The sequence below is a fragment of the Saccopteryx leptura genome, chromosome 8 (genome assembly GCF_036850995.1).
Source record: "Saccopteryx leptura isolate mSacLep1 chromosome 8, mSacLep1_pri_phased_curated, whole genome shotgun sequence".
Taxonomy (NCBI): Eukaryota; Metazoa; Chordata; class Mammalia; order Chiroptera; family Emballonuridae; genus Saccopteryx; species Saccopteryx leptura.
In genome coordinates, this window is record NC_089510.1 from 68,171,988 (window position 1) to 68,196,250 (window position 24,263).

Below are 24,263 nucleotides of genomic sequence, written 5' to 3' on the forward strand. Positions count from 1 at the left end.
CACAGAAGAGGTTCCTTCTCTGTATCCTTAACCTTCCCCAAGTGGCAAAGTGTTAATGTCTGTTACTCAGTGATAACTATCTTGGTTCTCTTGGTCCAGCCTCAATCTTAGGCAGTCCTTATGCACCGAGGCCTCGGGAATGGGTTTTCTGTACCCCACCCCAACCCTGTGGCAGTGAAACCCTGCCTTGTATCTGTGAGAAAACATTGCAAAAAACTCTCCAGCACCCCATATCCCACACAGAACACCGGGGAGCAGCAGCTGCCGGTGGCGATGTTCCCACACCTTCCCCGCGCAGAAAGTGTTTGCTTTTACCCTACCTCCAGTGGACCTTTGCCTGGACCCTGAAAACACAAAGGTCTTCTGTTCTTCCCCCTGAGTATGAAGAGTTTTGCTTCAGAGTGCCCTGATGTGGACCCCACTGTGAAGGAAGGAAGTCTGTGCCAGGGGGACAAGCGGCCCTCAACTGCAAGTTAATGAGGTCCAAGACTGGTCTCACACCAGACACTCTTCCCCTGGTCAGAACCTTACATAAGACACCTAGTACCTTAGCTCACCCCAAGGAGAGGAAGGCAAGGACATAGTCTGAAACGGACTGACTTTACATTCAAAAGTACCAATTTATCTTGAACTGGCAGAATTTTTGTTCTGCCCTAAATACAAGTGAACATTTTGTAAGCTAGACACTTAGGAATGAGTAATGTTTTTGTATTCCTGATGGTCATGTCTGTAAAAATTTAAAACTGTTCGACCCTCAAAAAAAAAAATAGAGCAATATCTCCAGCTGACCCCATTTCTCCAGTTAATAACTTCCTATTCTTTTTGGGGGGTTTTAAGAGAGAGAAAAAGAGAAACAGGAAGGGAGAAAGATGAGAAGCATCTACCCGTAGTTGTGGCACTTCAGTTGTTCATTGATTGTTTCTCATATGTGCCTTGACTGGGGGGAACCAGCTGAGCTAGTGACCCCTTGCTCAAGCCAGTGACTTTGAGTTCAAGCCAGTGACCTTGAGCTTCAAGTCAGCGACCTTTAGGTTCAAGCCAGTGACCATAGGATCATGTTGATGATTATACACTCAAGCCTGCTACCCCGCACTCAAGCCGTTGAGCCTTCACCCAAGCGGCCTCAGGATTTCAAACCTGGGACTTCAGCATACAAGGTTGATGCTCTGTCTGGTCAGGATCACTTCCTACTCTTTGTCTCCATAGTAACCACATCCATTATCAAAAAACAAGTGCTATCTTCTATGTATATCCTACACTAAAGGGTATGCTCTTTAAATATAGAAATTATGTTCTAATTTGAACAGAATATTAAAAATATTAAACTTAAGTTTTACAAATAAAAAATATTTTTGCTTCATATGAGAAAATGACTAGTAAAGTGGCAGAGTTTGTAACTATGAGTTCTAAAACATTGTTCTCTCCAATCTTCTGTCTTGCCCCCATTTTTACGAGAACCAGTGGAAGCTACTGTTAGTGCAATTGTGTTCCCCTAAAAGGTAAGTTGAAGTCCTAACCTCTGGTATCTGTGAATGTGACTTATTTGGAAACAGGGTCTTTGCAGATGTAACCATGTTGAGATGAGGTCAGCAAGATGGCAGAATAGAAAGTCCTAGATCTAATTCCCCAGAGACGTTAACTTAACAACAGTATATGATCTAAAAACCATTTATGTGGCTTCCAGAAAGCAGTTAAGAAATTGTAGTACCCCAGGAAAACTCAAAGCCTAAATAGCCTCATTGACATGGGTACTAAAGCCATTTCATTTGATCTGTTATAGCCCTTCCTCCAAGCTGGCACAGTTCATCCTGATCCAAGTAAACACCCAACTTGCAACTTCTCCATTAGGAGGGAAAGAGAAGAGAATGTCTGTGTAATGTGCCAGCTTTTGGGAAGGCAGCCTGAAAGACTGGTTTCTCTCACCTGACTGGGAGAGCTGAGGTCATTGGCATACTTTGGATTCCTAGAGCACAGAAGCTAGCTGCAGCACCAGAAAACATGCAATACCAAAGACGAACACCAGATGGAGCAAGAGATTACAAACTCCAGAAAACAGGTGAATGTCTCTTAGGGAAGGCACATTCCAAGCCCAGGGATGATGCATCCCTACAGAAAGGTTTGAGAGGCCCCCAGAATCTATAGCAGGGCTGTCTGATGAAGGTATTTCTTTATATGAAACCAGTCTATAGAACTGGGAGAGATGGCTGTTTTTTCAAATGCACTAATCCCAGCAAAAAATAACAAGGCATATCAACATGACCCAAACAAAGAAACTAAATGAACCTCTAAAATTGACTGTAAACAAATGGAGGTCTATAAATTACCTGACAAAAAAAATGCAAAATAATTCTTAAAGATGCTCAAAGTGCCTAACCAGGTGGTGGCAAAGTGGATAGTGTCGACCTGGGATGTGAGGACCCAGGTTCAAAATCCCAAGGTCACCAGCTTGAGCACGGGCTCATTCAGCTTGAGCGTGGGGTGGCCAGCTTGAGCGTGGATCATAGGCATGAACTCATGGTCTCTGGCTTGAGCCCCAAGTTCACTGGCTTGAAGCCCTAGTTCACGGGACTAGGCTCAAAGTCGCTGTCTTGAGCAGTGGTCACTGGTTCAGCTGGAGCCCTCCAGGTTAAGGCATGTATAAGAAGCCATCAATGAACAACTAAGGAGCCAAAACTGAGAGTTGATGCTTCTCATCTCTCTTCCTGCCTGCCTGTCTGTCTGTCTGTCTCTCTCTCTCTCTCTCTCTCTCTCACTAAAGATAAAAAACAACAACAACAAAACCCTAAAGATGCTCAAAGTGCTACAAAAAGACACAACTAAAGAAAGTCAGGGGAAGAAAAAAAAAAAAAGGAAAGTCAGGGAGCATCTCTTTCCAACGGGGAGTGAGCTTCGGCGCGCGGTCTGCCGGGCACGGCGCTCCGATTGTAGTCGTATCAGTGTGTTATGATGCCACCTCGTACCAACCTGACTACTGGAATCCCCAGTAGTAAGGTGAAATTCTTAAGGCTCTCCAGCACAGATGATGGCTACATTGACCTTCAGTTTAAGAAAAGTCCTCCTGAGATCCCGTATAAGGCCATCGCACTTGCTACAGTGCTGTTTTTGATTGGCGCCTGTCTCATTATCATAGGCTCCCTCCTGCTGGTGGGTTATATCAGCAAAGGGGGAGCAGACCGGGCCATTCCCATCCTGATCATTGGCATTTTGGTGTTCCTGCCAGGATTTTACCACCTGCGCATTGACTACTATACATCCAAAGGCTATCATGGTTACTCCGAGGATGACATTCCAGACTTTGACGACAAGCACCCACCTCAGCCCATCGTTCAGACTTAAATATAAATAAAACAGAAATAATGTAAGTTATTTATTCTTTCTCTGCGGATCGGTACCAAATGGCTCACGGACCAGTACCGGTCCATGGCCCGGGGGTTGGGGACCACTGCATTAAATAATATAAGATCATAAACTATAAAACTCCTGGAAAAAAATAGGTGAAAAGTCACGACATTTAATTTGGCAGTGATTTATTGAATATGACACAAAAAACACAGGCAACAGAGGCAAACACAGACAAATGTGACTGCACTGAGCCTGAAAACTTCTGTGTGCCAAAAAAAACAATCAACAAAGTAAAAAGAAACCACAGAATGGGCAAAAATATTTGCAAACCATATATATGATAAGGGGTTAATGTCCAGAATATATAAAAAAAGTTCTACAACTCAACAACAACAAACTAATAATCTGGTTTTAAATGAGCAAAAGATTTGAAAAGACATTTCTCCAAAAAAGATATACAAATGGCCAAAAAGCATATTAAAAGATCCTCAAATTCACTAACTCGCAATGAAATGCAAATCAGAACCACAATGAGATACTATCTCACATCTGTTAGGATGTATACTATCAAAAAAAATCAGAAAATAACAAGTATTGGTAAGGATATGAGAAAACAAAACCCTGTGCACTATGTAAAATGGTGCAGCTGTTCTAGAAAACAGTAGGACAGTTTTTCAAAAAATTAAGTGTGGAACTACCAGATGATCCAGCAATTCCACTTCTGGGTGTATATCCTAAAGAATAAGAGGTATGTGTACTTCCATGTTCATTGCAACATTATTCACATTAGCCATGATGGAAAAGCAACCTAAATGTTGCTAAATGTCCATCAGTGGATGAACTGATAAAGAAAATGTGCTATATACATAAAATGGACAATTATACAGCCTTTAAAAAGAAGGAAATCCTGCCATATGCTGCAACATGGATGAATCCTGAGAACACTACACTAGTGAAATAAACCCGTCACAAAAAGACAAATATTGCACGAGTCCACTTACACGAGGTATCTAGAGTAGTCACTCTAGAAACATAAAGTAGAATGATGGTTGCTAGGGGCTGAGGAAAGGGAAAAAGTTCAATGGGCATAGAGTTTGTTTTGTAACATGGAAAGTTCCGGAGTTCCATTGCACAATGTGTACGTAATTAATACTACTGTACTGTATACTAAAAAAATGGTCAAGATAGGAGAGGAAGGGAGGGATTGGGGAGAGAGAGAGAGAGAGAGAGAGAGAGAGAGAGAGAGGAGACACAGATATGTATAAGGAAGACAGCAATGTGAAGATGGAAGCAGAGATTTGAGTTAAACTGTCACAAAGCATCCTTGCCAAGTCAAGGATTGCCAGTGAACAGCAGAAGCTAAAAGAAAAGCACGGAGCAGATTCTTCTGTAGATCTCTCAGAAAGAGAGCATGACTTACCAGCTCTTTGATTTTGGACTTCTAGGATCCAGGACTGTGAAAGAATAAATTTCTGGTGTTTAAGTCATTCTCGTTTAGGATACTTATGTCATGGCAGTCCTAAGAAACTAATACAAGGAGTCCACAGAAAAGAGTTTAAAATGAATGCAGTCTCCCCTGGCATCTTGGGTTCCTGGTTATTTTAAACTGTTACTCTAGCCCATACTTAGAATTTAAGTATTCATTAAATTTTAGTTGCTTTCGTCTTATCTTTTTTTTTTTTTTGTATTTTTCTGATGTTGGAAACGGGGAGGCAGGCAGACAGACTCCCGCATGACCCCGACCGGGATCCACCCGGCACGCCCACCAGGGGGCGATGCTCTGCCCACCAGGGGGCGACGCTCTGCCCACCAGGGGGCAATGCTCTGCCCATTTGGGGCGTCGCTCTGCCGCAATCAGAGCCATTCTAGCACCTGAGGCAGAGGCCACAGAGCCATCCTCAGCGCCCAGGCAAACTTTGCTCCAATGGAGCCTTGGCTGCGGGAGGGGAAGAGAGAGACAGGAAGGAGAGGGGGAAGGGTGGAGAAGCAGATGGGCGCTTCTCCTGTATGCCCTGGCCAGGAATCGAACCCGGGACTCCTGCACGCCAGGCTGATGCTCTACCACTGAGCCAACCAGCCAGGGCCTCTTCTTATCTATTTTAATGGTGGCTGTCTCTTCCTCCTATGCTCTGCCAAAGGCAAAAACAATTCCCATGTCCTATCTCTCTTAGGAAGGGCTTGTCTCTCTTTGGCATTTCAGTTCACCTGATTGCCTGTGACCTCAACTCTCTAATGGTTTCAGTAAGTTGATTTTGTGGATTATCAGCCTTTTTCTCAGTGTTAGGGTAGGAGAAATATTCTCCTGCAATTTATAACACCCCAAACAGAAGCAAAATTCTATTCCCATAATTTAATATGAACATTTTTGATTTGAGAGTTTAATTTACACATATAATTACAAATCTAAAACCATCTCAAGAAAACACGTTGTTTCATTTATTTGCTGTTTATTAATTTTGGCAGAAATTACACATCTAAAAAATGTTACCACCCTGACCAGGTGGTGGCACAGTGCATAGAGCATCAAATTGGGATGCAGAGGACCAGGTTCGAAACCCCGAGGTCCCCAGCTTGAGTGCAGGCTCATCCAGCTTGAGCACAGGCTCACTAGCTTGAATGCAGGGTGCCTGGCTTAAGCATGGGATCATAGACATGACTCCATGGTCACTGGCTTGAGCCCAAAGGTTGCTGGCTTGAGCCCAAGGATGCCCGCTTGAGCAAGGGGTCACTTGCTCTGCTGGAGCCCCCACCCCACCCCCAGTCAGGGCACATATGAGAAAGCAATCAATGAAGAACTAAGATGCCGCAAAGAATTGATGCTTCTCATCTCTCTCCCTTCCTGTCTGTCTGTCCCTATCTGTCCCTCTCTCTGACTCTGTCTGTCTCTGTCAAAAAAAAATGTTACCACATTTTAATATTCAATAGTTATCATTTAAATCTCTGAACAAACTGAATCATAAATCTTCATTATCTTGGTATTTGTTTTTGTCTTCATTCTTAACACAAATCTGCAATACATACACTAATGCTGGTTCCTCTGAATTGGACCCATGCCAATTTCTGATCCTTGGGTTAGATTTGGGGTGTTTTGTTTTGTTTTTCAAAATAACGCTCTTAATACTGATATCTAATTGTGGTTTTCAGTCTTGCTACTCATATTTTGATGTCTGTAACTAATACCACATGGTTATAAAAGCAGTTGCATTACAGCTCATACAAACTTGGAAGTCATTCTTTTCTTCCCTTGTGTGAAATTTCTTTAGTTATTTTTCTATTTAGTATATGTACTCTTTTATTTTCTCCAATTAAATTAGCTACCATTCTCTACATATCTATTTGTATATGCTATGGCAAGTTCAGAAAAAAATACTACAGCTATATTGACTATGTCTACCTTACTCATTTAGGAACAATTTACTGAATTCTAACTTGTGGAAACATTATTTCTAATTGCATACTGACAGCATAACTGAAAATAGCAAGTGCTAATGAACAGTAATTGAATTAATGAGTCTAAATACAGTGTGTCCATAAAGTTATGGTGCACTTTTGACCAGTCACAGGAAAGCAACAAAAGACCATAGAAATGTGAAATCTGCACCAACTAAAAGGAAAACTCCCCCAGTTTCATACCTATTCAGTGCAGTTCAATGTGGGCTCACAACACAGATTTTTTAGGGCTCCTTAGGTAGCTATCCCGTATAGCCTCTACAGACTCGGCACTGACTGATGGCCTACCAGAACAAGGTTTCTACACCAAACTGCCAGTTTCCTTCAACTGCTTATCCCACCGAGTAATGTTATTCCTATGTGGTGGCGCTTCGTTATAAACGCGCCAATATTCACGTTGCACTTTGGTCACGGATTTGAATTTAGCAAGCCACAGAACACACTGAACTTTCCTCTGTACCGTCCACATCTCGACTGGCATGGCCGTGGGCTGCTCCGCTGTATACATGGTGTTACGTCATCATCTGTGCATGCGCACATGCTGCCACATCATCCTACAGAAACTGGGAGGGTTTTCCTTTTATTTGGTGCAGATTTCACATTTCTATGGTCTTTTGTTGTTTCCTGTGACCGGTCAAAAGTGCACCATGACTTTATGGACACACTGTATATACTGACAGTCTGAGAAATTCTCAACTCAAATGGGATTTTAACCATTATTTCAAAACTTTGATTTCTATATAGATCCAATCATTATTTAATATTCTGCCACATTAAGGAAACTAAATATTATATTCAGGTAATTAAGACAATTAATTAATTCCATAAATGAGTAATTCATTAATTCATTCAACAAATATTTAGTTAATACCTTCTATGAACCAGGCCCTGTTCTAGGAATGGAATTATAGCAGAGATTAATCAAACAAAAAAGACAAAACAATTCCCTCTGACCTCATGCAGCTTAAATTCTAGTACTGCAAGAAAGAAATAAGATACATAAGGGAAAACAGAGAATATTACATAGTGAGAAGTGCTAAGGAGAAAAAGAAAGGAAGAAAAAGGATTCAGAAGTGAGCGCTGAGGATGGCTCTGTGGAACCTCCATCTCAGGTGCTAAAAATAGCTCAGTTGTGAGCATCAGTACCAGACTGAAGAGGGTTTGCCAGGTGGCTCCCCATAAGGATGCATGCATGAGTCTGTCTATCTACCCTTTCACTTGGAAAAAGGAGGAGGAGAAAGAGGTGGATGAAGAAGAGGAAGAGGAAGAGGAGGAGGAGGAGGAAGAGGAGGAAAGGAAAGGAAGAAGGAGGAGGAGGAGGAGAAGGAGGAGGAGGAGGGAGAGGAGGAAGGGGGGAGGAGGAGGACGAAGAAAAAGAGGAGGAGGAGAAGGAGGAGGAGGAGGAGGAGGAGGAGGAGGAAAAGGAGAAAGAGGAGGAGGAGAAAGAGGAGAAGGAGGAGTGTGTGGTGAAAAAAAAGAGGGATTGGGAGTTAGACCTCACTGAAGAAGTGACTTCTGTGTCAAATCCTGAAGGAGGTAAGGAAAAGTGCCACATGGTATTTAGAACTTTCCAAGAACTGGAAACAGCACCTGCAAAGTCCCAGAAAGTAGGCTGAAGCAAGAGAATCTTGAAGTAGGAGATCAGGTCAAAGAGGTAAAGGGTTTTCATTATTGAGATAGGAAGCTTTTGGAATTTTGAGCAGAGTGACTTGACATGGATTGTCTTAACTGGATCACTTTGGAATTGTGTTAATAAAGTGAAAGGGGCAAGGGTAAAAGCAAGAAGATAAAATAGGAGGCAAGTGTGAGGGGGAGCAGGAGAGGTGATCAGATTCTGGTTAAATTTTTAGCGTTGAGACAAGACTTTCTAAAGGATCAGACTGTAGATATGAGAGAAAGGACTCAGGGATAACTCTAGAGTTGAGAAACATGAAGGATGTAATTGTCTACTGAGATGGAAATACTGAAAGAAGTTTGATGAGAGGGAATATTTGGAGTTCAACTTTGAACATGTTAAGTTTGAGATGAATATTAGTCATACAAATGGAAATATTAAATTGGAAGTTTTGGAGTTCAGAGGAGGGTCTGAGCTGGAGATTAAAATTTTCAAGTAAAGGCCCTGGCCGGTTGGCTCAGCGGTAGAGCGTCGGCCTGGCGTGCGGGGGACCTGGGTTCGATTCCTGGCCAGTGCACACAGGAGAAGTGCCCATCTGCTTCTCCACCCCCCCCCCCCCTTCCTCTCTGTCTCTCTCTTCCCCTCCTGCAGCCAAGGCTCCATTGGAGCAAAGATGGCCCGGGTGCTGGGGATGGCTCCTTGGCCTCTGCCCCAGGCGCTAGAGTGGCTCTGGTCGCAGCAGAGCGACGCCCCGGAGGGGCAGAGCATCGCCCCCTGGTGGGCAGAGCATCACCTCTGGTGGGCGTGCCAGGTGGATCCCGGTCGGGCGCATGCGGGAGTCTGTCTGACTGTCTCTCCCCGTTTCCAGCTTCAGAAAAATAAAAAAATAAAAAAAATAAAAATTTTTCAAGTAAAGATGTTATTAAAGCCTTGAGTCTAACTAAGATCAACAAGAGAAATGAGTCTAGGTAGAAGTAATACTGAGAGTAGTAGGAGGTAAGCCCACAGTGTGTCACATACTGGAGACCAAGTAAAGAAAGTGTTTCCGAAATGACAAGTGACTATCAACACTGTACAAATTATTCAATGACTACACATTCAATTTAGTTTACATGTACCAATTTCAGAATAATTTATATTTTAACATCTATATTCACTAAGTATTGAACAAAAATTTTGAAAATTTTATTGCTTTACTTAGTTTTAAAGTATAGCAAATACTGTCACAGAATATATTATTAAACATATATATGTACACATATATTTTAAATATATATTTAAATCTAGAATGGCATTTCCTGGTACACTATTCCAAATGCTATTCAGATTTTATGAGCAAAAGAGTTGTGGCCACACTAAGCTTGAAAAATGCTAATTTGCATTAAAAGTTTCCAAAAAAAAGAATGCAACATTTTCCAAACTTATTAAAGAACCCTCTTGGTTAAAGTCTTTTAGCTGTGTTAGCATTCTGAATAACAGTTGGGAAACAGTAAGTTAAAAGCCTGGACATATTACTTTTGTCCTCACTATAGCAAAATTTATGTCAACAAAGAAGTTGGGAGACATTTTCTTTCTGCCACTTCAACACTTTTACTAAAAACAAGATCTTTCTGCTTCTACACAACTTATGCTAGAAGATATGATGGCCTTTGCATTATTTTTACACAGATAGTTCTGTCTGTTCTCAGGTTTTCTACTGTTACTCACCAAACACCAAAATGAAGAGATGCTTGATTTCTTTAAAAATGAACCCAATGTTCTAGTAAATATGTAAAGTACATTCAAGTAATACATTTTAAATTATTTAGAATAGCCCTGGCCGGTTGGCTCAGTGGTAGAGCGTCGGCCTGGCGTGCAGAAGTCCCGGGTTTGATTCTCGGCCAGGGCACACAGGAGAAGCGCCCATCTGCTTCTCCACCCCTCCCCCCCCCTTCCTCTCTGTCTCTCTCTTCCCCTCCCGCAGCCAAGGCTCCATTGGAGCAAAGATGGCCCGGGCGCTGGGGATGGCTCCTTGGCCTCTGCCCCAGGCACTAGAGTGGCTCTGGTCACAGCAGAGCGACGCCCCGGAGGGGCAGAGCATCGCCCCCTGGTGGGCAGAGCGTCGCCCCCTGGTGGGCGTGCCGGGTGGATCCTGGTCGGGTGCATGCGGGAGTCTGTCTGACTGTCTCTCCCCGTTTCTAGCTTCAGGAAAAAAAAAAATATATATATATATATATATAAATTATTTAGAATAATATATACTGGCCCTGGCTTGTCAGCTCAGTGGTAGAGTGTTGGCCTGGCATGTGGATGTCTCAGGTTCAATTCCCAGTCAGGGCACACAGGAGAAGCGACCATTTGCTTCTCTATCCCTCTCCCTTCTCTCTCTCTCCCTCTCTCTCACTCTTCTCTCTCCTCCCTTTCTGCAGCCATGGCTCAAATGGTTTGGGCAAAGTTGGCCCTGGGTGCTGAGAACGACTCCATCGAGCTTCCACCTCAGGTGCTAAAAATAGCTCGGTTTGTGAGCATGGCCCCTGATGAGGCAGAGCATCGGCCCCAGACAGGGGTTGTTGGGTGGATCTCAGTCATTGCGCATATGGGAGTTTGTCTCTCTAGCTCCCCTCCTCTCACTTGGAAGAAGAAAAAAATTTTTAAAAATCATGTATAATTATAAATTTACTATAACTCCATATGACCATTTAATCAGTACATTATTTATAATGCTTCTGGTAAAATTACTTTCCTTTTATGAGAACTGTCCATTTTAATGGTTCTGTGGTGTTCTCATTATGTCTACATACTTCTTTGAAATATGTAGAGCAGAAATGATTTTTTAACAAAATACATATTTCTATTATTTCTCTAAAAGTCTAGTGTTGGTTTCGTTCCCCTCTTTCAACCCTGAAAAATGGGGCCGGACAGAATATTTGAATTCAAAAAGTCCTATTTATATTCAGCTCAAAAATAGAAAAGAGAAAGGAAAGAAAAACTCAAGAGCACATTTTGCCAGCAGAACACCACTTAGCTAAATAGTCTTTTCTTGCCTCAAAATACCAGTTCTGTTTAATGAAGTATAGCAGTTTAAAGTTCTGCAGTCCATACCCTGCTTTATCTCAGCCTGCAGCTGTCTTTGCAATTCTTAAGACTGTTTGAAATGTCCCACCCCAGAAAAGACAAAATTACAAAAGTATATATCCCATGAAAAGAAAGACATATACTTATATACTGTTTACTGTCCCACACACACACATTGTAGCTGATTTTTGGCTACTATATTAGTGAAAGATTCTTTTTTATGTCTAAGTTTTTTATTACAATGTTAAACATCCTTGTACATGATTTTGGAATGATTTTGCCAGTATACTCCTTGTGTAAACTCCTACTGGTAGAACTGTTGAGTCAGTGAGAACAAGCATTCAAAATGTACAGGCATCGCTAAATTGCCCTCCCTGGAACAGTGTACAAGGGTGCCTATTTCCCCACAGTCTTGTGAACACTTGGCATTACCAAACTATTATTTGTTTGCTAATCTGATAGATGACAAATGGAATTTTTTTAATTTAGAAATTAAATTTAACGGGGTAACACTGATCAATAAGAGTAGATTTCAGGTGAACATCTCTATAGCATTTGAACTGTTTGTTGATTGTGTTGTGTGCCCATCATCCAAAGTCAAATCATTTTCTATCACCTTATATTTGTCTCTTTACTCCCCCTCTCCCTCCTCCTGGTAACCACTTCACTTCTTTCTGTGTCCATGAATTTCAGTTTTATATCCCATCTATGTGTAAAATCATAGTTCTTAGCTTTTCCTGATTTACTTTATTTCACTTAGAAGTCTAATTCACTTGCTGTAATCCCAGTCCTCCACCCTAATCAACATGGTTGATTGTTTTAAAACCAGTTTTATTGAAATATAACCTTGTTTTAGTTAAAGGTGTACAACAGTATGATTTGACAAATGTATAGTATATATTGCAAAACAAAACACTTACTTCTAAGTCACCAATTATCTACTTCAGAAGGAAGAAAGCTACAACCACCGGAATCTCATACTACCTCATGATTAAAGTTGGAGAAACTAGAGTAATTAATGCACTGGTTGGTATCTTTGAGAGCAGACTTTCAAAAATATCCAATCACTAAGTTTGGATCAACCCTAGAAACGTCCTGGACATAATATAAGCAGAGGCTGGTAGCCATGACTGTCATCTCTGTGTACACCTTATACCACAGGTAATTTCCTAATAGAGAAAGCAAGTTTTTCTAGAAGAGCAATTTCACAATTGTATAGTTAAATCAAGTAGGTTTTCTGTGTTCCTATGTAAGACTCAAATGTCTGTGACCTATGCTACAGAAAAATATTTCATAATGAGTCAAATCTACAACCTGCCTTTAGCCACTAAAGATGTTCCATACATAGACTTTACTCAATTTACTGTTACTATTACACTTTTCTCTTTATATGTCTTCAACCTTTTGTACTATATGTATTTTTAAAAGCCACATCAAATATTTTTTAGAACAGAGCAAGATATAAATAAACTTAATTAACTCAACTTTTAAAATCACTTAAAATATTAAATCCCTACAATTCAGGTAATAGGTCTCATTGTCACAATTATGCATCTCTGTGAGTACAAGTTAAATTCTTTCATTTAATAAATAAATTCTAAGTGCCTACCATGTATCAGGCGAAACATTGGTAAATGGTGTCAGAGGTAAATACCATGGGGAAAAATAAAGCAGGGAAGAGGGATAGGGATGGCAGAGGGTGGTGGTGAGGCTACAATTTTAAATAAAATGGTCAGAGAAGGCTTTATTGAAGGGACAAACCATGACTTGAAGAATCTGAAGGAGAGATTAAACCACATAGATATATCTAAGGCAATAGCATTCTAGGGTCTAGGAATAGCAAGTAAAAAGTGCCCGAGGCACAAGAAAGCTTTGTATTTCTGATTAGCTAGGTGACCAGATGGCAGGGCTGGCTCTTAGGGCATAGTGGAGAGAGGGGAGAGCGAAGGCAGATCGGGTAAGGCCTAGGACACCATTGTAAGGACTCTGGCTTATAACTAGAGATGAGAGGCAATTAAAAGGTTCTAAACAGAAGTTAAATAACCCAGAAGACTTTACAGTATGTGAAACATTTAAATGACGGGTAATAGCTGTGGAAAGAATCAGTCCACAAATGTTTATTGACTTCATACTATTTACTAGGATTTCCCTAAGCCCTATGCATCAGTGATAAATAAAACACATTAAATCAGTCCTTGTCCTTGTGAAGCTTTAGTCTTGTGGGTAAGAATATTAACAAATGATTAAGCAAATAATTACAACTGTGTTAGGTGATTTAAGAAAGAATAATGAGGGAAGACAGTCTACTCTAGTCTGGGCTATGGGGGAAGGCCTTTGAAGAAAAAAATATTTAAGGTGAGATCAGTAACGTAAGTAGGAGTGAGTTAAGTAAAGAAGTATAAGAGGGACAAAAGCATTCCAAGCAGAAAGTATTGCAAAAATCCATGAAAAAGAAAAAAATGGCATCTTCAAGGAATTGGAAGGCCATTGTGGTTGAAGCTAAGTAGGCACAGAAAAATGATTAAAGATTTTGGGTTGAAGTCTAAGGGTAATAAGATACTAAGAGTTTAAAGCAGAAGACCAAAAAGATTATAGAGTTGCATTTTTTAAGAGACTAAAAACAGTAAGATTAGAAAAGAGAAGGGAGAATCCAGGACACAGTCAAGAGCTACTGTAGAAGTGCACACAAAGTTGATGGCAGTAGAAGTGGAGTGAATGTGAGAACAAGAGATGGATAGTTTGAAAGATATTTAGGAGGTTGAAAAGACAGAATTTGATGAGACTCATGAGGGTTGAAGATCAAAGATGGTCAAGGATGCCTAAATACTTTTCTTGACTGTTTTTGTGGGCAGTCTACCTTTTCCACGGAGAAAAGATAAATATCAAGGTGATCCTTTGGGGGGAGGAATGACAAAAAGTTTATTGTATATAATCATAAACCTTTATGCCACTGTTGCAATCACCATACACAAAAGAGCCTCGATTTGCTCAATCTGTGTGATTTGTTTTGTTTCTACCAATGCGTGAAATTTGGTTATGACTGTTCAGAAAAAAATGAAGCAGTTGGATTCCACATTTTCAAACTTCTGACATTCATGTTGCTAGGATTATATACATTTATATAATTTGTAAGGAGAGGATATCAATATTTTCTACAATATTCCATCCAAATGTAAATAAAGACTCTCAGGGCACTAAGTGCATTTGTTCAATATACTAAAGAATCAGTTCTTTGCCAATGAATTGGAATATACAACCCTTGGAAGAAAAATCCATTCCCTATTGTTATTCATAGATAATATAAGTCACCTATTCCTAACCAATGCTATTACCAAAAAGGTGGATATGTTTTTAGAGAAAGTTAATGTCAGTGACTTATTTATTTTATTATTATTATTATTATTTTTGTATTTTTCTGAAGTTGGAAATGGGGAGGCAGACAGACTCCCGCATGCGCCCGACTGGTATCCACCCGGCATGCCCATCAGGGGGCGATGCTCTGCCCATCTGGGGCGTTGCTCTGTTGCAACCAAAGCCATTCTAGTGCCTGAGGCAGAGGCCATAGAGCCATCCCAGTGCCTGGGCCAACTTTGCTCTAACGGAGCCTTGGCTGCAGGAGGGGAAGAGAGAGACAGAGAGGAAGAAAAGGGGGAGGGGTGGAGAAGCAGATGGGAGCTTCTCCTGTGTGCCCTGGCCGGGAATCGAACCTGGGACTCCTGCACGCCAGGCCGACGCTCTACCACTGAGCCAAGACTTATTTATTTTAAATCATTATCAATAAATTTAGTTATTCAGAGAAAAAAATGGCATTTTCTCTTCTAGAGAACATCAGACTCCTAGTCATATGAACCATATTCTCTATAGCCCTTCCTTCCAGGGAAATCTTCAAACAATGCTAAGCTAAGTAGAAACCTTTTGTTTTCCATCAGGCCAGAAAAATAAAAGTAAAAAAATTTTAAAAGAAAAAACATTTTATAAAATGTTTCTACTAACATGAGTTGAACCAATCTTTAACGTTATTAACAGTATGGATGTCAGAATAAACGGCATTAAGATGTTAAACAAAATTTCAGAAGATCTATAGGCTTTCTCTGTATTCTGAAACATATTTTAAAAATCTCATTAATTATACCAAAAGTCAAACTGATATTAACTGTTAAGTCTTTTGTTACAAGTAGTATGAAGTAAAAAGAAACAGTTCCCTAGGAATCCAAATGCAGAGAAAAGCGTTAGTACTAAAATGATATTCCTAGAATAACAGCAACTGCAACTCATAGGAAAAACATATTTTATTTAATGACCAAGTACACAAATACAAACATACACATTCACACACATATATAGCTAAAACAGTATTTACTCTTACCAGGTGGGATGCATTGGGAAATTTTCTGCTCTTTCATAAAAATAAAAAAAAACCCACAGGTCACAACTTTTAACATATTGCAAACCACAAATATATTACAACACATAACAGCTCTAGAGCATAATCAATGCTAACTTATGAATGAAATGTATAGTCTTCCTCCTTAGAATTAGCCTACAAGAGTATTCTATGTACTTTGAAAAAAAAAAAAAATCACAAAGCCTTGTTCCCATGTACCCAGTGGTTTAAGCTTTCAGTGTGCTTAAACCACTTCCTTCCTGGGATCAAGGACCGAGGGAATGACTCACAACTATGTAACAGGCCCATGTCTGTACCGCACATTTTATCTAATAGTCCTTTCCAGGCACATTATTTCATCTGATCCTCAACCCTGTGAGGTAGGCAGGGAAAATATTTTCAGATTTACTTTACAGATGAAGTTAAGGTTGACAGCGGTCGAGGGACTTTCCAGGTTATCAAACCTAGGAAGAGGCAGAGGGAGTAAGAACCATTAACTTTCAGATTGAGGCTCTTTTCTCTACCACATAGCCTCTGAGAGTATGAGCTGACCTCAAGTATTTTTGCCACTTCATCCTTTTTCTTATTGCTGACTCAAGTTTTTTTTAGGATACAGCAAAAGATGTGATTTTAAATTTATCATGCCAAGTTTATGCTCTTGGAACACTGAAACCCTACGGCCACAGGATCTGGATTCATTTGGAAAGCACGGTTTCCCTGGCTCTAGTCTAAAGGAACATAAGCAATATGAAAGACCCTGAAAGGGAAGGAAATTGGAGAGACCAGAGAAAAGGATATAAAATGGAATGTATAATATTAATGGATTTTAGTCCCTTAAGGCTTTTACTTTTGTGACAGAGTTCAATGGAGAACTTTAATGCAGATGAGACTTGAGGCTTCTGAAGAGGTCTAAGTCTTGATGAAGTTATTCAAACTCAAATCTTGAATGCATAATGGTGGTAGACCTCGGGATCTTCAAAACCTTGTACTTGATGCTTTAAAACAAAACAAAACAAAACAAAAAATTTCTACTAGCAAGTCTAATAAACTTGTTTAAAGGAATCTGAAAAGCTATAACTCTTTGGCCAGTAATTAAATAGATCACTAGAGAGCATGCTGAAAGAACAAAAGAGAAAATAAAAAAGAATAAAGAAAAAGGAAACAAAGAGTTTTAAAGATATAGTGTACAGACATCATATGTTCATTGGCTTATCTCTTTAATATTCTTCACTTTAAATCGAAACAAAAATTAAAATTCTTACCATACCATCTCAGACTGTAGTAAGATAAACTGACTTAACGATAATTTCCTGAATCTCTTTGATCATTATCCATGACATCTGATCGTCGTAAAGGGCTTTTGTTTTTTGAAAGCATGGCCAAAATATTTGTTGAAAGACATGGCATAAAATGAAGTTAATTTCATGGGGTAGAGAAAGAAAATGAACCAGGAATATTATAGTTTGAAAATATTTAAACAGGAAGAAAAAAGTAACAAGGCCATAGAATGAAAAAATTCAGACCATTTTGCAGGCTCAAATGAATAACATATATTATAAATCTTACCCACTACTTTAGTGGTATGTCTGACTTGCTTCTTTTTAGTTTATGTGCTCCTATAGACCTGCCTTTTTTTTTCAAGAAAACCATAAGCTTTTAGAAAATAATAATAAAAATAGCAAGTAATATTTACTGAGTCTATATTTTATGCCAGGCACTGCTTTAAGCACTTTCTATAAATTCATTTAGTCCTCATAACAACACCATGAATTAGATACTATTACCTTCAATTTACAGATGAAGAAACTGAGGCACAGAGAAGAAATTCAGGTATTACCCAGGTAGGAAATAATGGAGTCAGGATTCAAACTCAGGTCTTCGGGCTCCAGAACATCAACCTACACCCAATACTCTACAAAACTGGTTTTAATACAACAAAATGTACCAGAACTAAGGTTTCTGCAAATCAGCATTGTGCCCTGTCACAATCTTTCACTGTATATTCTGATTAGAACATGTACTGACTAATTTAAAGTTTCCCAAGAGTAGTAATGTAGACTCAGTTTCAACAGCCACTTCTCAGAAGTGCCATCAGGAATGTCAAAAACTGCAGGAATGTTGCCCTGGCCGGTTGGCTCAGTGGTAGAGTGTCGGCCTGGCGTGCGGAAGTCCCAGGTTCAATTCCCGGCCAGGGCACACAGGAGAAGCGCCCATCTGCTTCTCCACCCCTCCCCCTCTCCTTCCTCTCTGTCTCTCTCTTCCCCTCCAGCAGCCGAGGCTCCATTGGAGCAAAGTTAGCCCAGACACTGAGGATGGCTCCATGGCCTCTGCCTCAGGTGCTAGAGTGGCTCTGGTTGCAACCGAGCAACGCCCTGGATGGGCAGAGCATTGCCCCCTGGTGGGTGTGCCGGGTGGATCCAGGTCAGGCGCATTCGGGAGTCTGTCTGACTGTCTCCCCGTTTCCAGCTTCAGAAAAAACAAACAAACAAACAAACAAATAAACAAAAAACCCTGCAGGAATGTCAAAGCAGTTTTAAAATAACACATGCCACTAAAATATTAACAGTGGTAGAAGATTATCTGTGACTCTACCCCTTCTATAATTTTGGTGTGTGTGTGTGTGTATATATATATATATCCTACTATTTCTCCCCCCCCATATATAGTATATATAAAGCTATATACTACTTTTTGTAAAGTAGACATGGGTTACCTGTACAATTAAAACAGTTAAGGTACTTTATGGTAATAATGAAACATAATAGCTACTATCTGTTTATCACCTAATACTGGCAAACCTTTTACATATATTATCTTTTACTCTTCAGTAAATTCCTATTTTCCAGATGAGACTGAAGCTTGGAATAATAAACTTAATTAACAGAACACTTAGTAGATACTGGAGGCCAGACTCAAACCTGACTCTACTACTCTAGAGTCCATGCTCTTTCTACTACTATACAATGAAGCCCCTCCAAAGGCCAAATATCCGTCTTTTGTCATTTAACACACTGAAGAGATCTTTCTAAAATTTCACATTCTTCTTAAATAGAACATACTGAACATAACTTATTTAAGTTCAGTCAAGCTTATCATTTTGAATATCCATTAACCATACAGCTGTTTTCATTTAATCAAATAAGCCCGGGTTACTATAATTTTAAAATTAGTTGGTCTGCTTTCTGACTTTCTCCTTGCCCTTGTTTGTCAGCGTGCCTGCCTCCAATAGGAGCACTTGGCACACTAACAATCTGCTGCTTCTAATGCACTGTGCAGTTAGATACCAGGTAATTAAGCCTATTAGAACTATGTCTACAAAAAAGTAAATAAACTGAGTAAGGACCTGAGAAAAGCATATAGTTTGTGTCTTATAATTTTGGAGCTCAGGTTAATTTTTAAATTTCCTGTTTATGGGTAAGTGGAGCTTGGTGGATAAGTAAGCTATCAGTATTTAAATGCAGAGATAACAGAACATATACTCATACTATTAAAAAAAAACACTATAAAAAAACCTTAGATTTGAAAGGAATTTCATATTAATCTAGTGCAATCTTCCACACAGTGAGAAATCCCCTCTGCAACATTCCTGATGTTCAAACTGTGCTTAAGTAACTCAATGGCCTGGGGTTCACTGCCTCCTGACACCATCTACTCGATTGTTGTCTAGTTCTATACCTTCTCTTAGAATTAATTTTGGCCTCAATAGAACAAATGTACCACCTAAGGAGTTTCTCCAACTCTTCCAAAGTTTTCTATTTTCTGAACAAAATAGTCCCTGTCCCCTTCAACGCAGGTCATCATAGTTGTTGTTTCATGTAGTCACAAAAATAATTAACATAATCCTCTTTTCCTTCAAGGTATATCTAACAGTGAAACCAAATTTTGTACATTTATGTTTTATAGGTTGATAGATCTAGTTACTCCATCTTGGTCATACACAATTGGAATGCTAGTAAAGACTTGTAGATGCAGCTCAAATTCAAATTGAACAGCAATAAATTTTTTTTAATTTATTGTGTTTATATAAATTCAAGTGTCCCACTGAGTACATCCCCCACCCCGTTCCCCTTGACCCCCCCCTTGCCCCCTCCTCCAATGCCCTCCCCCTTCCCTCCAGGATTTGCTTTCCTGCTCTCAATAACGCTGTGTTATGTATATATTTATATAATTTCATCACTCTTTTTCCCTTCTCTGATCGCATCCTCTCATCCCCTTTCCCTCTGTCTGCTTTCTCTCTGGTCCCTTTGATCCCACCTCTGTCTCTATTCCACTACTCAGTTCACACTGTTCACTGGATTCCTCAAATGAGTGAGGTCATATGATATTTTCCTTTCTCTGCCTGGCTTATATCTCTTAGCATAATAGTTTCCAGGTCCATCCATGTTGTCACAAAAGGTAAGATTTCCTTCTTCTTCACGGCCACGTAGTATTCCACTGTGTATATGTACCACAGCTTTTTAATCCACTGGTCCACTGATGGACACTTGGGTGAACAGCAATAAATTTTTGAGTTCTCCCTTCTTTCTCCTCTCCCCAAAACAATACCAAGAACAGAATCTTAAAAGATATACCCTTAACCATAACATAACACTAGATTTAAACTGTCTCACTCTCAGGGTTTTGTCTACCTTCCCATTAAATCCTGTAATGATCCTAAAACATACAAAATTCTTTAAGCTGCTCTCACAATCATGAATTAGCCTATGACAGGTCCAGCTCTGAGGCCTTAAAATTCTGACTTCTTTTTCTCTTGGGATTAACTGAGTATCTTCCTAGAATTGTTTTGTTTTCAGAAATATTTTTATATATATGTGAAATAATATATACATATTTTATATATATCACATATTATGTGCACAGACATACATATACATGTATCTCCCTCAATTCTGTTATCTATATGTAAGTTTTATGTTCATGTTCCTCTCCTTTCTATTTTTTATCTTTACTATATTCACCTTGACTCAGGAAAACACAATCAAGCCTTAGATTCAATTTACTACTATCCAATCTCTTAGCAAGAGCAAGAAGTCCCATTCTAGGCATCCTGCCCAATGATTTTCATTTTGTGGCTCGTTGTGATTAAACTCAAGGCTCTCAAGAAGCAAATCATTTAACAGCAATGATTATAAGCAAAATACTCTGCCAAAGTATGGTATATAGAGAACACCTGACCTACCATAACCTATTCTATTCCATTAATCATGACGCAGCCCCTAGATTAGTGGCCTTCACTTTGGTTTTAACAAGTTACACAATCAGTGGTATCCTATGGGTAGGTATCTTACATAACTTATTCTCAAGCAGGTTTCAAACAAAATTCTACTAATAAAACAAAGATTATTTTATCTTTAAATTTCTTGTAGAACTCATTTTATTCACCTATTACTATTATTCCAAATTTCCCACAATGAAAGTGTGGAAAGACATACATAGCTAGAGAAGTGAAAGTCACCAGAAATTTCTGCTGAGTCCCAAAGCAAATAATCAGCCAATTCTAAGTAATATCATCAACACAAAATAAGGTTATCTGTATTATCTAAATTTATTATATTTAAATGACCTTTCTGGTTTACTGATTTTACTAACAGAGAAAACAGGCCGTTCTCTTTAATGCATTAGGCCAATTCTAGAAATCAAAACAAAGTGCAATAGCCCTGGCTGCTTAGCTCAGTCAGTTAGAACACTGTCCCAAAATGCCAAGGTTAAGGGTTCTATCCCGGTGAGGGCACACATGGGAAGCAACCAAAGAATGCACAATCAAGTGGAATAAGAAACGCTTCTCTCTTTCTCTCTCTCTCTCTCTCCCCCTTCTTCCCTTCCTCTCTCTGTCTTTCTAAAATCAATCAATATTTTTTTAAAAGTGTAATTATAACTAAGATTTGTTTACAGAGTAGAGCCCCTAAATACCAATTCAAATAAAACAAAATCCATCCTATTCAGTAATAGACGCTCAAAAGAACCTTGCCAATGTAATACAAACCTAGCTTGTAAATGAAGTATCATCCATATCACCTCATGAAGTCAGCAACATGCTATAACAGTATTGAATTTGGCAGCACTAAGCACTTTAGTTCATCAAAAATCCTTATTAAGAGTAATAATCTAATGTCAAGGTTAAAAATCTATTATAATATCACTAACCCTTCCATGCAGCTCTGTAAAAAAACAAACAACAAAAAAAACTTAACTCACTTGTGCAACCTCATTCCTCTGACTAGTGAAAGTAATTATAAGGACAAAAGTCAAATGGCGCCCATAATTATGAAATTAGTCTAAAGTTTTGCTGTTTGTTTCTTAGTATTATAAAAATAAAGCCATTTTCACAGTAAAAAAATATTTAATCCACTAGAAAGAGTATACAGAAAAATATGAGTCTTCTTCCTAATCTAGACCTATATAGTCTCATTCCTCAGGAGTACCTGCGTCAATAGTGTGCACGTGGGGGTGGGTGTGGATAGACTTATCATAGTAGTGTATTGTATAGGTATGAAGAAATTTTGCATGTATATATATAAATGTGTGCTTTTAAAAACACAAATGAAAACACTATATGTTTTATACTGTTTTTCTAGTTAACAATCAATCTCACAGAGATTTTTCCATATTTCCATCAATGAGTCTGCTTCATTCTTTCTAAGAGCTACAAAGTACTACATTGTATGAAGGCATTTATTTAATCAGAACTTGGTGGAGAAATGTTTAAGCTATTCTAGTTTTTTTTTTTTAATTTAAAATGATAATATGATGAATATCTTTGTATACAAATTTTTGTGTGCTAGTGCAAATATATCCAAAAGAGGAATTCCTAGAACTACTGTCTGATTTTAGAATTGAACAAATTCTAAATAAGAAGCCAGGGCATCTACAAAGGAGACCAGGAAAAGCCGTGTTTAGTGCTTAGTTATTAAAAGTTGCCAAACATTATCACAAAGTTAGAGGTTAAAGTTTTAAAACTTAACAAACTCCTAAACTAGGAATGGTAGAATAGAGAAAGAGAGAAATTTTATTCCCTGGGATAGAAAGATAAAAGGTCCAAAGAATGAATCATCTAAGAGATATTTTAAAAGAAGAAGAAAAAAAAGAAAATAGCACTAATAAGGCAGGATAAGGGGAAAAAAGACATTTTGGGGCCTCTTTTCTTGCTTCAACCTAAGACATAAAATTGGCCAGATGAGTTGAGACCTATATTATCGCAGTGCCAAAGTTGGATGTAAGATGATTTAAATAACTATTTGAGGTCCCAAACCTACAGAGTATCCATGATATACTCTACCAGATTCTAAAGTGTTGAAAAAAGTTCTCTCAAAAAAGAAAGAAAAAAAAAAAAGCAGAGTCGTAATCTTTGAGAAATAATATACTTTGTCAATCACTTTAATTTCTGATCAATTTTATAGGGAAATAGTAACCACTGTCTCATAAACACGAAACAAACCTGTCTTTGGAAGGTCCACATTAAAATAATTTCAAGAGATTCAGTTTATATTTTTCAATTACAATACTACAAGTTCCTAGATCAATCCAGGGTTATTCTCTCATCTAACATAAAACAGTCAATAACTTACCTTTCCCAAAGCGCTAGGATATGAATGCCACAATACAAAATGACTCATGTTTTTGTCCGTTAATGGTCCGTGGATTTCTTTAAATGAAGTCCATGTTAGAGTCCATGGATACAGTGTTCTGCAAAACTGAAAACCTCAAGAATGTCAATCCACATATCTAAGTTACCACTTGGATACCAATTTATTACATATCATAGTTACCATTATGAATACAGACATTTAGATGTGCAAAATAAGTGGGAATGACATTGAACATCAGGTTGAGGTAGCAAAATTAGACTTTATTTTTAAGTAAGACAATATTAATGTAAATCTAGAGGATCTCAAAACCTTACTTTGTACCGTATTTATACAAACTGTAAAGTTGACACCTTAGTAAGAGCGTACAGTGATGGGAGTGGTTGGACACCAACCCTTTCCAAACATTGGGAAAACAAGTTTGAAAGGCAGGCAAACTTTTTAAATTTAAATGACTGCAATATTTATTCAAATGTCTACTTTTTGGTTTTTCCAACCTATTTTTAAGAACATCTTATATTTTTTAAATCCAAAGACGCTTATTAGCTTCTCTTTGTAAAAAAAAGAAAAAAAAAAGGCCATAAATTCTGGTTTTCCTACTCCATAATATCCAATGTAATGATAAGATTCCAGAACCTCTCAGGAGCTATTTTCATCTCATGGGACTGAATCTAGATAGTGATTGGTGCCCAGATCCCATTACACAGCCTGACAACCGAAAACAATCTGGTTACGGTGCTTGTCCTTTAAATCTATTCCCACTCTTCATAACATTTAAGACATCTAAACAAACCGTTTACAAAGGGAACAATTTAATCTTCAGGGATTTATTCTT

At 38.8% G+C, this 24,263-nt stretch overlaps 1 protein-coding gene and 1 pseudogene across 1 annotated transcript in view; one reads left to right on the plus strand and one right to left on the minus strand.

Annotated features, from left to right (window-relative positions):
* The window catches only part of MAP3K13 (mitogen-activated protein kinase kinase kinase 13), a 175,499-nt gene extending 151,960 nt beyond the window's left edge, over positions 1-23,539 (minus strand). Inside the window, exon 1 of the mRNA XM_066348049.1 lies at positions 23,411-23,539. The gene's annotated coding sequence lies outside the window, so the exon portion shown is untranslated. The remainder of the gene's footprint in view (positions 1-23,410) is intronic.
* Positions 2,867-3,336, plus strand: LOC136379538 (transmembrane protein 230 pseudogene; annotated as a pseudogene).
* Positions 23,540-24,263: the final 724 nt, after the last annotated feature.